The sequence below is a fragment of the Cebus imitator genome, unplaced genomic scaffold, assembly GCF_001604975.1.
Source record: "Cebus imitator isolate Cc_AM_T3 unplaced genomic scaffold, Cebus_imitator-1.0 Scaffold154, whole genome shotgun sequence".
Lineage (NCBI taxonomy): Eukaryota > Metazoa > Chordata > Mammalia > Primates > Cebidae > Cebus > Cebus imitator.
Genome location: NW_016107469.1, coordinates 2,224,517 through 2,238,682, shown reverse-complemented (window position 1 = coordinate 2,238,682; position 14,166 = coordinate 2,224,517). Strand labels below are relative to the sequence as shown.

Genomic DNA, 14,166 nt, shown 5'->3' with positions numbered 1-14,166 from the left:
CAGCTCGGCTCACTGCAACCTCTGCCTCTGCCTCCTGGGTTCAAGTGATTCTCCTGCTTCAGCCTCCCAAGCAGCTGGGATTACAGCCATGTGCCACCACATCTGGCTAATTTAGTATTTTTAGTAGAAACGAGGGTTTCTCCTTGTTGGTGAGGCTGGTCTTGAACTTCCGACCTTAGGTAATCTGCCCTCCTCTGCCTCTCAAAGTTTTGGGATTACAGGCATGAGCCACCACGCCCAGCCAGAATTCTTCCTTTCAAGACCATGTTTTTGGTTCTTGCCTTATTTACCCTGTTGTTTCTTACTAGATAAATTTATTTGAAGATTTCTTTTTAGCTTTAAGGAATATATTATATGTGCATATGCTTTGCTGTTATTTGACGTTTGAATCCTGTTGACTCTTTCAGTTTTTAATATTAATATCAACCTGAAAATGTTTGCATGAAGAAAACTGAGAAAGTACATGGATTGAGACTAAAGAGAGCAGCACAATTTGTTTAGTACTCTGCCTCCCCAAAATACAGATTTTTACAATCCTGTTAGAGCAAATTAGCTATTTTTAAATATTATATGGTAAAATTCAGCATTTGGAGCAGCCAGCAATCATATAAGGAAAGATACCTATACCTGGAAGGACAGCAAAAAAGGAAAATAACTCATTAGAAAGCAAAAATTAGTCACTATATTCTAAACTTTCAAATAATAGCCTTTTTGTACCGCTCAGTGGTAGCTTAGGTAAATACTGATTAACAGTGACTTAGTAGACATTGATTAAAGTGGCCCAATCTTTGATTCTTAGTTTTGTATACAACCTTCTCTTGTAAATTTTAAGTGTTTCACAGTTTACGTCAACCTCAGAAGGTTTTTAGGTCTCAAACTCGAGTCCCTTAGCTGTAGGTTCTACATATTTTATTTGCTTTTCCTTTTAAAAGAATCTGCCAAGTCCTTCCCCTCTTTTAACTTCTTTTTTTCTTTTTTAGAGATGGGGTCTTGCTGTGTTGACCAGGCTGGTCTTGAACTCCTGGCCTCAAGCGATCACTTCCTTAACAGGTGTAAGCCACCACACCCAGCCCCCTCATTTAGCTTTTCATTGTAAAAAATTTCAAATACATACAAAAGGACAGAAAAGACAATGAACTCTCAGGTCTTTATTATTCAACTTTAATAATTAGTTTTGTAGCTTATCTTATTTATCTATAACCCTTCATGGGTTATTTTGAAGGGAATCCCAGACATCACATCACTTTTACTGTTTGTTTGAATCAGTATCCTTATAGCTACTGGTTGATATCTCTTAAACTCTAGATCCCTTTAAAAATTTTTTCTTGCAGTTTTTTATTTGTTGAAGAAACTGGATCCTTTCTTTGTCCTGTGGAATTTCCCACCATCTGTTTTTACTGATGTTATCTTCATGTAGCATATTCTTCTTCCCCTTTATTACTATAAATTGGTAGAGATATGTTTTAATATTTCAGCAAGAATACTTTGTAGGTGGTGGTGTGTACTTACATTGGGAGGCTGAGCTCCTTTTACTGTAATGGAACATACTCCCTTGACTATACTGAACTGGATATAATGTTGCTCTAGGGAGAGATGTTTTACTTTTGAGGGCATCTGAGGCAAATGTCATTCTAGGTTCTATTCTTACATTTTTTCTTATACTCCCCCTTCCCCCCACCACAGTCCTCGCCTTTGAACTTTAGGTTAGGGATTGTTGGGAAGAGACTATTACCCACCTGTTGTATGCTCCTAAATTATTTAGTTAAGAATATAGAAACCAAATGACTATTCTGAATAGTAGCAAATATAGTATATCTATAAAAGTTTTTCCCGTCTTTTTAGGTTTCCCGTGGTACATATAGCCACCATCCCTACAGGGAAGGTTCACCTAGCATTGCTCTATCAAGTTCTGACTATATTGTTGCCCTTTTGTTCCTAGGCTTTCTTGAACATTTTGCAAAGACTTAATAAATGATATTTATAACATCACAGTTTTCTGGACTTTGAACTAATTCAGCACTAGCAAGGCCATATTCTCATCCTGGGGGTGAGAAAGCTCAGATGCACTTAAGTGATATATTTGCTTCTAGTATTCCAGAATCCTCGAAAACCCATCTTCCTGCAATCCACCCCTTGAACCTGTTTTAATAGCCTTTGACTTGTATGGTTCTAATATAAAGTTGATATCAAAGACCATGATCCAAATACTTTTTTTCTACACTACTATCCCTAGCTTGCGTCCCTTTCTCTCCCTTCTCTTTCTTTCTTCCATCCTTCCTTTTATTGATCACATGTTTATAATTGCCTAATGCGTACCAGCCAAAGTGCTAGACTCAGGAAGCAGGTTAACTAGACATAGGCCTGTGTACAAGGAAAAGGTTGGCCCACTGGGGCATTTAATTATTGATTTAAAAAATAACTGTCACGCCACACAAAGAATCCAGGAAAACTCAACCCCAAATGTGAAAAGCAAAAGTTAAGAAGAAAATAAAATATCTTTCTGAGCTCACAATAAGGAAGATTTCTTAAAACACATCAAAAGCAATTTTCATAAAGAAAAATATTAATGTTCGACTACATTAAAATAACTTTCTGTAGGACAATGAATGCTGTAAAAAAAAAAAAAAAAGCAACCTGCTGCTGATGGCGAGAATTATTTGTAACTCAAGTAGTTGACAAAAGATTAGTATCTAAGGTATAAGAAGAGCTCCTGTTAGTAAATAAAATAATAAAAACAACCACGTGGAAAATGGGGTAAAGGATATAAGTAGGCAACTCACAGAAGAAAACTTAGTGGTCAGTAAATATATTAAGGTGTTCAACCTCACTGATAAAGAAATGCATTTTAAAACAACAAAATGTTTCATACCCATCAGATTGGCAGAAGTCTGTCATTACCTGTTTTGGAGAGGACAGAGAGAAATCAGTGTTATATCCAGCCAATGGAGTATAAATTGGCCAAAATTATCTGGAAAAGCAATTTGGCAATAATCAGAAAGTTGAAGATCAACATTTTGTAGTGCTTGTGTTGTGTATGTGTCCAAGAAAAAGTCCTGCAATATGAATAACAAAATCTACGTACCAAATGTTTGTTGCAGTGTTGTACATTATAGTACGGAGCTAGAAATACCATAAGAGTCTATTATTAAAGAATAAGTAAAGTGGTATGTTCAAACAATGGAATATTATATATAGTAGTTTGCTAGGGTAGCCACAACAAAGTACCACAGACTTGATGGCTTAAGCAACAGAAATTTATTTTTTACCAGTTCTGGTGGCTTGAGCTCCAAGATAAGGTACCAGCATGGCTGATTCTTCCTAGTGCTATATCCATTCCATTAAACAGCTCTCAGGGGTTAGGGCTTCAATATACAAATAGGGGGAGGGGTCTGGACACACAATTTAATCCACACTTCTATGTAACAGTTACGGATAAACTAGAATGTATCAAAATAGGTAAACTTCTAATGCCTATTAAGTAATTTTTTTTTCAAAAAAAGAATGATACATGCAGCAGAACTTCATGCCTGTGAAGTAAACAAAACTATTATATTGTTTATGGAGGTAGTTAGCATTTATAGTAAATGTATATACACTCATGGGAATAATAACTTCTGGATAGTGGTCACCACTGAGAAAGGAATTGTGGAATGTTATAGGAAAAAAATCCCATGGGGACTTTATCTGTAAAGTTTTCTTCCTTAAGGAAAAAAGCAAAAAGTTCAGATTTATTCAGACTGGCTAGCAGGTACATGGATGTTATATTATTCTTTATAACTTTCCTATATATTTGGAACCTGATAATATAAAAAAAGCAAAGAGAATATTATATCGATGAATGAAATGTTATTAATAGAAGTTGAAAATTCATTTGAGTAATATGATCTAGTAATCAAATATTAGGCACAAGCTACCTCATGATAAAGTTCATTCTTCTGGTTGAAAGTAGTTTTTATGTTTAGAACAACAATAAAATATATAAATCTTTATAGTGTCCTGTGTCAAAAGCAAGAAGTTTACTTTCCACATATAAAAAAGTTTGAGCTTTTGAAATAACTCATGTGTAGAGCATTGAGTTGCATATACTAGGGAACTTCTAATAATGTAACACAATACATAGCATATGATATTTTGTTCTAGATCAGTGGCTCTCAACTAGGAACATGTGGAAATGTGTGGGGCAATTTTGGTTGTCAGAATGTCTAGGAAGCACTGCTGGCATTTAGTGAACACCGTCTTATGATTCCAAACATCCTATAATGCGTTTGATAAACCCATAAAGTAAAGCAAGGTACCATACTAAATGTGTCAGTACCTGGTTGAGAAACATTGGTCTATAGGTTAATTTCCTTTAATGAAAAGTAGAGTCTCTAAAAATTCACAAGAGCAGGCAAGCACTATGAACAATGACTATTTCAAAGGCAACTTGGATTACAGAGAAAAACAGGATTGTTATTTTGGAGCCTGTTGATTAGGCACTAATAATATCTAAAGGAAGTTTTTTTCTTAATTTTATCCTAATTTTATTAGGTAAATTAATAACATAAAAATTAACCACATAAAGTGTACTATTCAGTTGCATTTAGTAACTTTATGACGTTATGTGGCCGTTACCTCTATCTAGTTCCAGAACATTTTTCATCATCCAAAAGGAATATGCATTAAGCACTCACTTCATTTCATCAACCCTAGTCAATCGCTTGTCTGCTTTCTGTCTCCCTTGATATAGCTATTCTGGAGATTTCGTATACAGGAAATCATACAATATGTGACCTTTTACATCTGTCTTCTTTCACTTAGCATAAAGTTTTCATGGTTTATCCATATTGTAGCATGTCATTCCCTTTTATGGTTGAATAATATTTCATTTTAATAATATATCACATTTTGTTTATCTGTTCATCACCGTTGATGGCCATTGGGTTGTTTCCTCCATTTGACTCTTGTGAATAGTGCTGCTATGAACATTGAGCACGTTTGTGTAGAGGTTTTTGTTTGCATACCTATTTTTATTTCTTTGGGTGGAATTGTTAGATCAGGTGGTAATTCTGTGTTTTTGCTTTTTGAGGATGTGTCAGGCTTTTCAAGAGCAGCCATACCATCTTTCATTCCCACAAGCAATGTACAAGGATTCCAATCTCCCCATCCTCACTAACAGAATCTATTGCTATTGAGAAGACAAAGTAAATGAATTTAAATGTCTGCATGGTGTGATTTTTAATTTTTTATTTCCTTTTTTTCTGGCTACATCTTTATAGAATTAGCCACTATTATGACTATTATTATTTTTAAAAATAATATAAAATTTTGTTTTATATAAGCAAACAAAAGCAAAAGTACGTACTTTTAATATGAGCAAGTATAAGGTAAAAATAAGTTTTGCTATGGTGGACTGAGCTAAGTCACAACCTGCAAAAGGGATCTAAAGTCAGTGTGTTTTTAATGGAATTAATTTGTTTATAGGAGTAGAAGCTAAGAGTTTGGTTTCTCCTGGCAAGGATAGAATGTAAGAGCTTCTCCTAGTTGACCTATTATAGTGTACCTCCCCTATCTCAGATTTTCTTTGGGTTAAATCTAGTGTCTGGTATTCACAGATACCTCTGTTTCTACAACACAAGAAATTTGAATCAAGTATATAGGAATTGTGAGTCACTCTGACTTCAGAATTGAGGACTCTAAATAAATGTAAAAATAGCATTGAACTTTTGGATAGAGGCAAAACTTGGTGTTGGAAGGGATAAGTGAGAGCCTCCTAGAATATTTTCTGCAGTAAAAAATAGTTTACCAACAATTTGTTGAAACTGGGGAAACAGATTATGAAATGTTTCTGGCAAACAAGATATCTAAAGGTTTTTTCTGTTCTACCATTGCTTACATTGTATTATATATTATGTATGTTTGACCCATGACTGCTAATTTATTATATCTTGTTTAAATTTGAATAGAGGGAAATATTACATGGTATTTTTGTAATGTATTTCTTTGTGAGAAAGCAGGATTAGACTAAGTTTTTTTTTGTTTTTTTTTAATTTTTAAACACATGTTTCCTAACATTTATTATTTCTTTTATATAATTCCCCTAGATAAGAAAGCTTTATCCAGCTTCACCCTGTAGTTTGATTTAGAGGAAACAAAATATGTTTTCTCGAGCTGTAGTTCCATTGCTTAACTTTTTATCTGGTTTGTTTTTATCGGCTTTATTGCTGGTGTTTTCCCCCTCTTCCCTGCTAATTTATATCGGTAACATTCTGATGATATGACTTGATATGTAAATCTTGAAAGATATAGAAAATGAGTGGTTAGCATGTTCCATAAATGTAATAGTTATGATACCACAGCACAATTATGGTACTGATATTTTGTTTTTTAAAATCTAATACCAAAATGCCAGATTGATACTATTCAATCATAATTTTTATAAAAATAAAAGTTAATCAGCAAATCTGGAAGTTCAATGCTTATCATATCAATTATCAATAATCATGAATTTTAAAAATTAGAAGATATTAATGTTGAGCATACATTATCATTTGGACAAAAATTATTTGCAGATAAAATTAGTAATACAGTTTTATTAAAAAATAAAAAATGGCCTCAGAGGCTGCCTGTCTGCTGGTTCCCAAACCACATGTGCCTTCCCTGCCTGGGTCTTGTTGCAGTCGCCACCGCCACTGCACCATGGCTTTCATCACCAGGCAGTTCATTTACTCTGTGTCCTCCTTGTCCACAGCCCTGGGCAAGAAAAATCATTGTCAAGCACATAATGGTCATCAGCATCACACAGATTGCTGTACTGACCAGCCACACAGTAGTGTTGCTAGACAAGACAGAGGACATCTTGGCAGAATATAAAAAGGGAGTTGAGAAGAGCCTTGGGAAAGTGGCAAAGAAGTTGTTTGCAGAAAACACTAAGGCTGATGATGAATTTGTGGAGAAAACCCTAAGCAGCATATCAACCAGGACAGATGCAGCATCCATAGTTCACAGTACAGACCTGGTGGTAGAGGCCATTGTAGAGAATCTAATGGCCATTATAGAGAATCAAGCTCTCAAGGCTGGACAAGTTTGCTGCTGAACATACAGCTTTTGCCAGTAATACTTCCTTCTTGCAGATTGCAAGCATAGCCAATACTACCACCAAACAAGACTGATTTGCTGGCCTCCATTTACTCAATCCATTGCCCCTGATGAAACTTGCAGAGGTCCTTAAAACACCAGTGGTCACCCAAAAGACATTTCAATCTTTGGTAAACTTGAGCAAAACCCTGAGAAAACATCCTGTTTCTTGCAATGACACTTCTGGGTTTATTATCAGCTGTCTCAGGATTCAACACCTCATGGAAGCAGTCAGGCTGCATACATAAGGTGATGCATCCAAGGAAAACATTGATACTGCTATGAAGGTAGGAGCCAGGAACCCCATGGGCTCACTTGAGCTTCTAGATTTCGTTGGGCTGGATACTGTGAAGTTCATTATGGATGGATTGCATCAGTAGATTTCAGACTAGCCCGTCCTTGAGAAAGCGGGTGGCAGAGAGAAGTCTGGAGAAGGATTTTACAAATACATATGATGCTCAGCTTCTCTGGCTCTGCAAAGAACTCCTGTGAGCGCTTACCAGCCAGCACCCAAAGTTCCTGTGAGAATACTCTTTGGTCACACATTCCGTCACACAGCACAGTCTATTTGATGTGCATTTTGATTATAATCTATCTGAAGTAATTATTACACCAGTTACAGTTGTAACAGATTCCACCATTAAGAACTAATTCCCATGTTAAGTCTGTTTATTTCTGTGTATTTTCTAAAAAGCTTTATACCTTTGGTGCCTTGGAGCAAATGCCGTCATTTTGGTAAAGAACTGCCTGAATTCTTTCTCTTGAAAAGGGGAAAATACTTGCTCTGAGAGTGAGAGTATATTGTGCTCATTCTTGCTGCATGGCAGTCACAAGCCATTGACACAGACAGGGTGTGTTTGTGGAGTGTGACAGCAAGCAGCACCTGAATCTTGCCTTTATGAGAACATTTTCCCCCTTGCAGCCTTGAGCCTTACCCTACCTTCTGGGCACAACATAAGATGTTATGTCTCCATTCAACTCATCATCAAGACGCTGCTGCTGCCGGGGTGGGCTTATGTCCATGCACTTGGTTTGCAGTAAGAGGTCGGCTTTCCTGGCCATTCAGTTCCACAGAATGTAATAATTACTATCTGTCTGGGTTTTTTTCCATGAGAAATCAGTGTTCCAAATTGCCTGTAAATGGACTCTAATAAAATACAATCTTTTAGTCTGTCAAAATTTTAATTGAAATAAATATGTATAAAATAAAATTGTTTAAGAAACCCCAAAATAATAAATGAACATTTAAATTATGAAATATTTAAAAGTCATATATTATGTACTTTTATAAAGTACAGGCTCACATGTGCATTGGTGGTTTGTTATTGAGTGATATGCGTATTTTTGTGCATGTTTTTCCAGCTGCTGAAAATGCTTGATCTTAACTAGTTGGGAGTAATGGTAAAAAGATAGATAATTCCAAATATATTCTTCTAACTCCGTTGTCTGTAGATAATTCAATTTCTTTTTTGGTAACTTTGAAGTTTTATAATTTAAAATTTTATTTACCTGAATTTTCATATATTTAATTTTTAATCAGAGTTTTAGATTCTTATAATTTATTGACTCAAAAAGATATTACAAAACCTGCTGAGAAAAACCGCAGTTACCCAAACCACTAACTCATTGCCTGTTAGAGAGAGCCAGGTCCTTTCTCTTCTGTTACCCCCCTAACAGTGACAAACATTGGCCAGAGAGGAAGGGAGCCCTACTGATGGTGAAAAGGCCAGCTTCCTGGGTTATTACAGAGGGTAGAGAGTGATTTCAAAGAGCAGACAGAATATAGCCAGCCTAAACAGATTTAATTTCTAAGACATCTCTTTTTAACTTTCTAAATATACTTTAAAAATATATATATGTGTTTCTTGAATGCAGTGTTTTCTCTTAACCTTTGTGAGGATTAAAACTTTGTTTTCTTTTTGACTGTGTTATTTCTTCCAAGTAAGGATTTTACCCCCTTTTCTCTTTCTCTTTCATGTTGGATAATTTTTTCCAGTTGTCTGTCCATCTCAGTATATTTAAGAGTGAGACACAAAAAGCTGATAGGAAGCTCTTCACATATAGATGGTGCTTCTGCTTTCCAATTCAGTAGGTCTGTAGTGAGACCCATAAATTTGCATTTTAGCTAGTTCCCAGATATGCTAACACTGTTAGTCCAGGAGTCATATTTTAAGAACCACTTTATTAGGGAATGCTTTTGAGATTCATACCTATGGAATGGAATGGATGGGAAGGAAACAGTTTGGGCAGTGAGAAAGTTGAGCTACAATGCTGAAGAGTTACGAAGCTAGAATGACCCATCAGAGCTGTCTCAAGTTGAGGAAAGGGGCTAGGCCTTAATATCCCCATGTTGATTACTGTCTAAATATGGGCTGTCCCTGGAAATTGCTATGACCTTGAGAAGTGATGTTTTCTTCAGCCTAGATGATCATACCCAAGAGCGAAGACACTGAATCCTGACAGACCAAGGGCTTTGTGCTGCACTGCACTGCACTCCCAGCAGTAGGCAAAATTCTTTCCTGAAAAGGGGAAATGGAACATTGTGTTACGTTGTTTGTACATGATCCTTCCCAGTCAGCAGGGAAGCCTTATCCTGAGACAGCTACTTTTTCTCATTTGTATTTTACCATAGATTAATTTTATCTACTCTAGAACTTCATATAAATAAGATCATACAGAATGAAGTTTTCTCGGTGTTTTATATGGCTCAGTATAATATAGATTCATCCATGCTCCTTGGTGTATGTATTGGTTTTTTTTAATTGCTGAGTAGTACTCCATTGTGTGAATGTGCCACAAATTGTTTATTCATTCTTACATTGCTATCATTTGAATTGTTTCCAGTTTGGATTATAAAGATTCTGTGAACACTCTTACTCGTTTTGTGGACATCTAGTTTTATTCCTGTTGGATAGATACTTACAGTAGGTTTTTATCTAACTGCTAAACTAGTCCAAGGTGGTTTTACCTTTCACATTCCCACCATAAATGTATGAAGTTGTGGTTGCTTCAAATCCTTGCCAATATTTGGGTTTTTAGCATTTTTAATTTAAGCTTCCTATTGGTGTATCATTGCAATTTTGATTTGTATTTCCTTGGGAGCTTGGTTCCTTGAAGGATACCAAGCCACCAAGGAAACCAAGGTTTCTTGATTCTTTTTCGTGTGTTTATTGGGTGTTTGTGTACCTTTTTTTTGTGAAATATCTATTCCAGTTTTTTCCTTTATATTAATTGAGTTACCTGTCTTTACTCTGGAGTCGTAGGAGTTCCTTATGTATTCTGGGCCTAAGTCTTTTGTCAGATATGTTTTTCAAGTATTTTATTTAGTTGGTGGTTTATTTGCTTACTTAATTGATATCTTTCAGTGAATAGAAGATTATTCTCATTTTGATGGAGTCTGATTTATTTTTATTTTTAGAAATAGGGTCTTGCTCTGTTGTCTTGGCTGAAGTACAGTAACATGATCAGAGCTCACTGAAGCCTTAAACTCTTGGGCTCAAGTGATTCTTAGCCTTCAAGTTGCTAGGGGCTACAGACATGCACCACCATGCCTGGCTTTTAAAAATTTTTTTGTAGAAATATAATTTTTCTGTGTTGCCCAGGCTGGTCTCAAACTCATGGCCTTAAGCAATTCTTCCCCCTTGGCCTCCCAACATCTTTTTTGTTTGTTTGTTTGTTTGTTTTTTAATGTTTATTGTGGCAGGGCATGGTGACTCAAGCCTTTAATTCCAGCACTTTGGGAGGCTGAGGTCGGTGGATCACCTGAAGTCAGGAATTCAAGATGGGCCTGGCCAACATGGCGAAACCTCATCTCTACTAAAAATACAAAATCAGCCATGTGTGGCAGCACACACCTGTAATCCCAGCTAGTTGGGAGGCTGAGGCAGGAGAATTGCTTGAACCGGGAAGGCGGAGGTTGCATTGAGCTGAGATCGTGCCACTGCACTCCACCTTGGGTGACAGAGCGAGACTGTCTCAAAAAAAAAAGTTTATTGCTTCTGTAACCCTAAGAAATCTTTGTCAGCTCTCACATCATAATATTTTCCTATGTGTTTCTTCAGGACACTTTAAGCTTCAGCTCAAATTTTTCTATACTATGAGGTTTGTACATTTGTTTACACACGTGTCTAGTTACTCCATAAGGATTTGTAGTAAGGATTTTCTGTTGTCCCTTGAATTGCTTTGGTACCTCTGCTGAGAATCAATTTACTGTATAGAAGTTAGATATCATTAGTCAGGTTTCATTCATATAACTTTTTCACTGCATGCAATGTTACTTTTTTCTGGCTTCTCTCACAGTGTGCTTTTTATCTTTGCTTTTTCATCCTTTTGACTGTGTGGGTTTCTTTATAATTACCCTGCTTGGAATTTTCTGAACTTCTTGGATATAGAAGATTGTGTTTTTCATAGAATTTGGGAAGACTTTGGCCATGTATTAAATATTATATTTTTCTGTCATCTCTCCTCTCACATTGTACATAGTTAGACACTTGATATTGCACTTTAAGTTTCTGAAGCTCTGTTTATTATTTTAAAAAGTCTTTTCTTCACATTCAATAGACCTATTCATTTTCCAGTTAAGTGACCCTTTCTCTGCCATCTGATCTCCAATTAAGGTCATCCAATGAATTTTTCATTTCAGACATTATAATTTTTAAGTTCTAGAGCTTCTATTTGGTTCTTTTTCATAGCTTCCATTTCTCAGCTGAGATTTCCCCATATAAACATTTATTATGGCCATATTTTCCTTTAAATGCTTGAACATGTTATAATACTTGCTTTGACATCTTTGTCTGCTAATTCTGACATTTAGATAAATTCAGGATTTGGTATCTGTGAGCTGCTTTTTCTATTGACTCCAGGTCTTTTTTTTCCCTGTTTGTCCACACTAGTGTATTTTTGTGTACTGGGTATTATGGGTGATACGTTAAAGACTTTGGAGCTTGTTCTTTTTCTCTGATGAGTGTTGATTTTTGTCTTAGTAGACATATAATGTGACTGGAATCAAATCGCAACTTTATTTTTTCTGTGACAGGCAGCAGCAGAAATCTCATCTCAGATCCTTCCACCTTCGAGCTGTTTCTTTTTGTGGAGAACCTTGGAGCTTTCCTCAAACTAGGGTCATTCAAACATTGGGCATAGTTCGTACAGAAATTTTGCAGCACTTTTTTTTTTTCTGGGATTTCACCTTTCACTTTTCAGCTGCCTTGGCAACCCCAAACTGTCCTTTTTAAGGTAGCAAGACAACAGATTCCTGCTTCAGTTCTAAGTGGTCATTGCCACATAGGCTGTTGAGTACCCTAAGGCAAAAGCCTTATAAAAATTCTACCAGTGCTCTTTGGGAGGCTGAGGTGGGTGGATTGCTTGAGCTCAGGAGTTCTAGACCAGCCTGAGCAACATGGTAAAACCCGTCTCTACTAAAATACAAAAAACTAGCCAGGCATGGCAGCATGTGCCTGTAATCCCAGCTACTCAGGAGGCTGAGGCAGGAGAATCACTTGAACCTGGGAGGCAGAGGTTGTAGTGAGCCAAGATTGTGCTCTTGCCCTCTAGCCTGGGCAACAGAGCAAGACTCTGTCTCAAAAAAAAAAAAAAATTCAGGCCGGGAGCGTTGGCTCAAGCCTGTAATCCCAGCACTTTGGGAGGCCGAGACGGGTGGATCACGAGGTCAAGAGATCGAGACCATCCTGGTCAACATGGTGAAACCCCGTCTCTACTAAAACTACAAAAAATTAGCTGGGCATGGTAGCGCGTGCCTGTAATCCCAGCTACTCAGGAGGCTGAGGCAGGAGAATTGCCTGAACCCAGGAGGCGGAGGTTGCGGTGAGCCGAGATCGCACCATTGCACTCCAGCCTGGGTAACATGAGTGAAGCTCCGTCTCAAAAAAAAAAAAAAAAAAAATTCTACCAGTAGTTTTCTTATTTAAGGCTAACCTCCTTCCAATTGCTACCTGCTTTTGATTACCTTTTTTACTTAATATTTGTTTTTATATTTTGTCCAGAGTGTATAATTGTTATGTGTGGCAAGTTTATTTTAATATATGTTAACTTGTCATTATTTGAAGCAGAACATGGAAGCATTATTTTAATTGAAACAACAAAGTGTGTTCAGGTAATATTTTAGGAAATTATGAAGCATCCACTAACATAGATAAACCTCTTTGCCAAGTACTGTTCCTAGTGTTGGGAATGTCGTAGTAAGCAAATCATACCAACTTCTTTCCCTATAAAGCGAGTGGGGATGTTGGACAAACAGATAAGTGCCAGTGGCAGTAATTATAATAAAGATAAATAAAGCAACATAAAGGACAACAGTACAAGATACACGGTCAGGGAAGGTTTCTAAGGAAATAATGTTTGAACCACTGAGCACAGAAAAGTAAGGGAGCAAGCCAGGCAGATGGCACTTTTGAAAAGTGTCCCTTGGCAGAGAGAACAGCAGAGCAAAAGCCTTAAATATCATACTAAGAGGACTAAAAGAAAAGTAACTTAAAATGATAGAGAGCATTTACCAAAACACACATTACCAGCATTATTCTTGATTTCAAAAAGCTTAGAAGTAAATTATTTAATGTGGAAACAAAACAAGAATACCTGTTATCACTGTTACTCTTCATTGTACTGAAGATTTTAGCCAAAGTAATTAGATAAGAAAAAGGAGGGGGAGGAGACACAAAGATTGGAAAGGAAGAAAAATATTAATTATAAACAAAATGATTATCTACAAGAGAATCTACATACTATTAGAACTGTCTGGGTGCAGTGGCTCATGCCTGTAATCACAGCATTTTGGGAGGCCCAAGTGGGCAGATCACCTGAGGTCGGGAGTTTGAGATTAGTCTGACCAACATGGAGAAACCCCATTTCTAGTAAAACAAAAATAAAATAAAAAATTATTCAGGGTGGTGGCATACACCTCTAATCCCAGCTACTCAGGAGGCTGAGACAGGAGAATTGCTTGAACCCGGGAGGCAGAGGTTGCGGTGAGCTGAGATCACGCCACTGTACTCTCCAGCCTGGGCAACAAAAGCAAAACAGTGTCTCAAAAAA

General features: G+C 36.7%; 1 protein-coding gene and 1 pseudogene across 1 annotated transcript in view; both read left to right on the top strand.

The window, feature by feature from the left end:
* The window catches only part of RFX7 (regulatory factor X7), a 158,066-nt gene that overhangs the window by 44,016 nt on the left and 99,884 nt on the right, over positions 1-14,166 (top strand). The window lies entirely within an intron of this gene.
* On the top strand, positions 142-10,757 carry LOC108314474 (annotated as a pseudogene).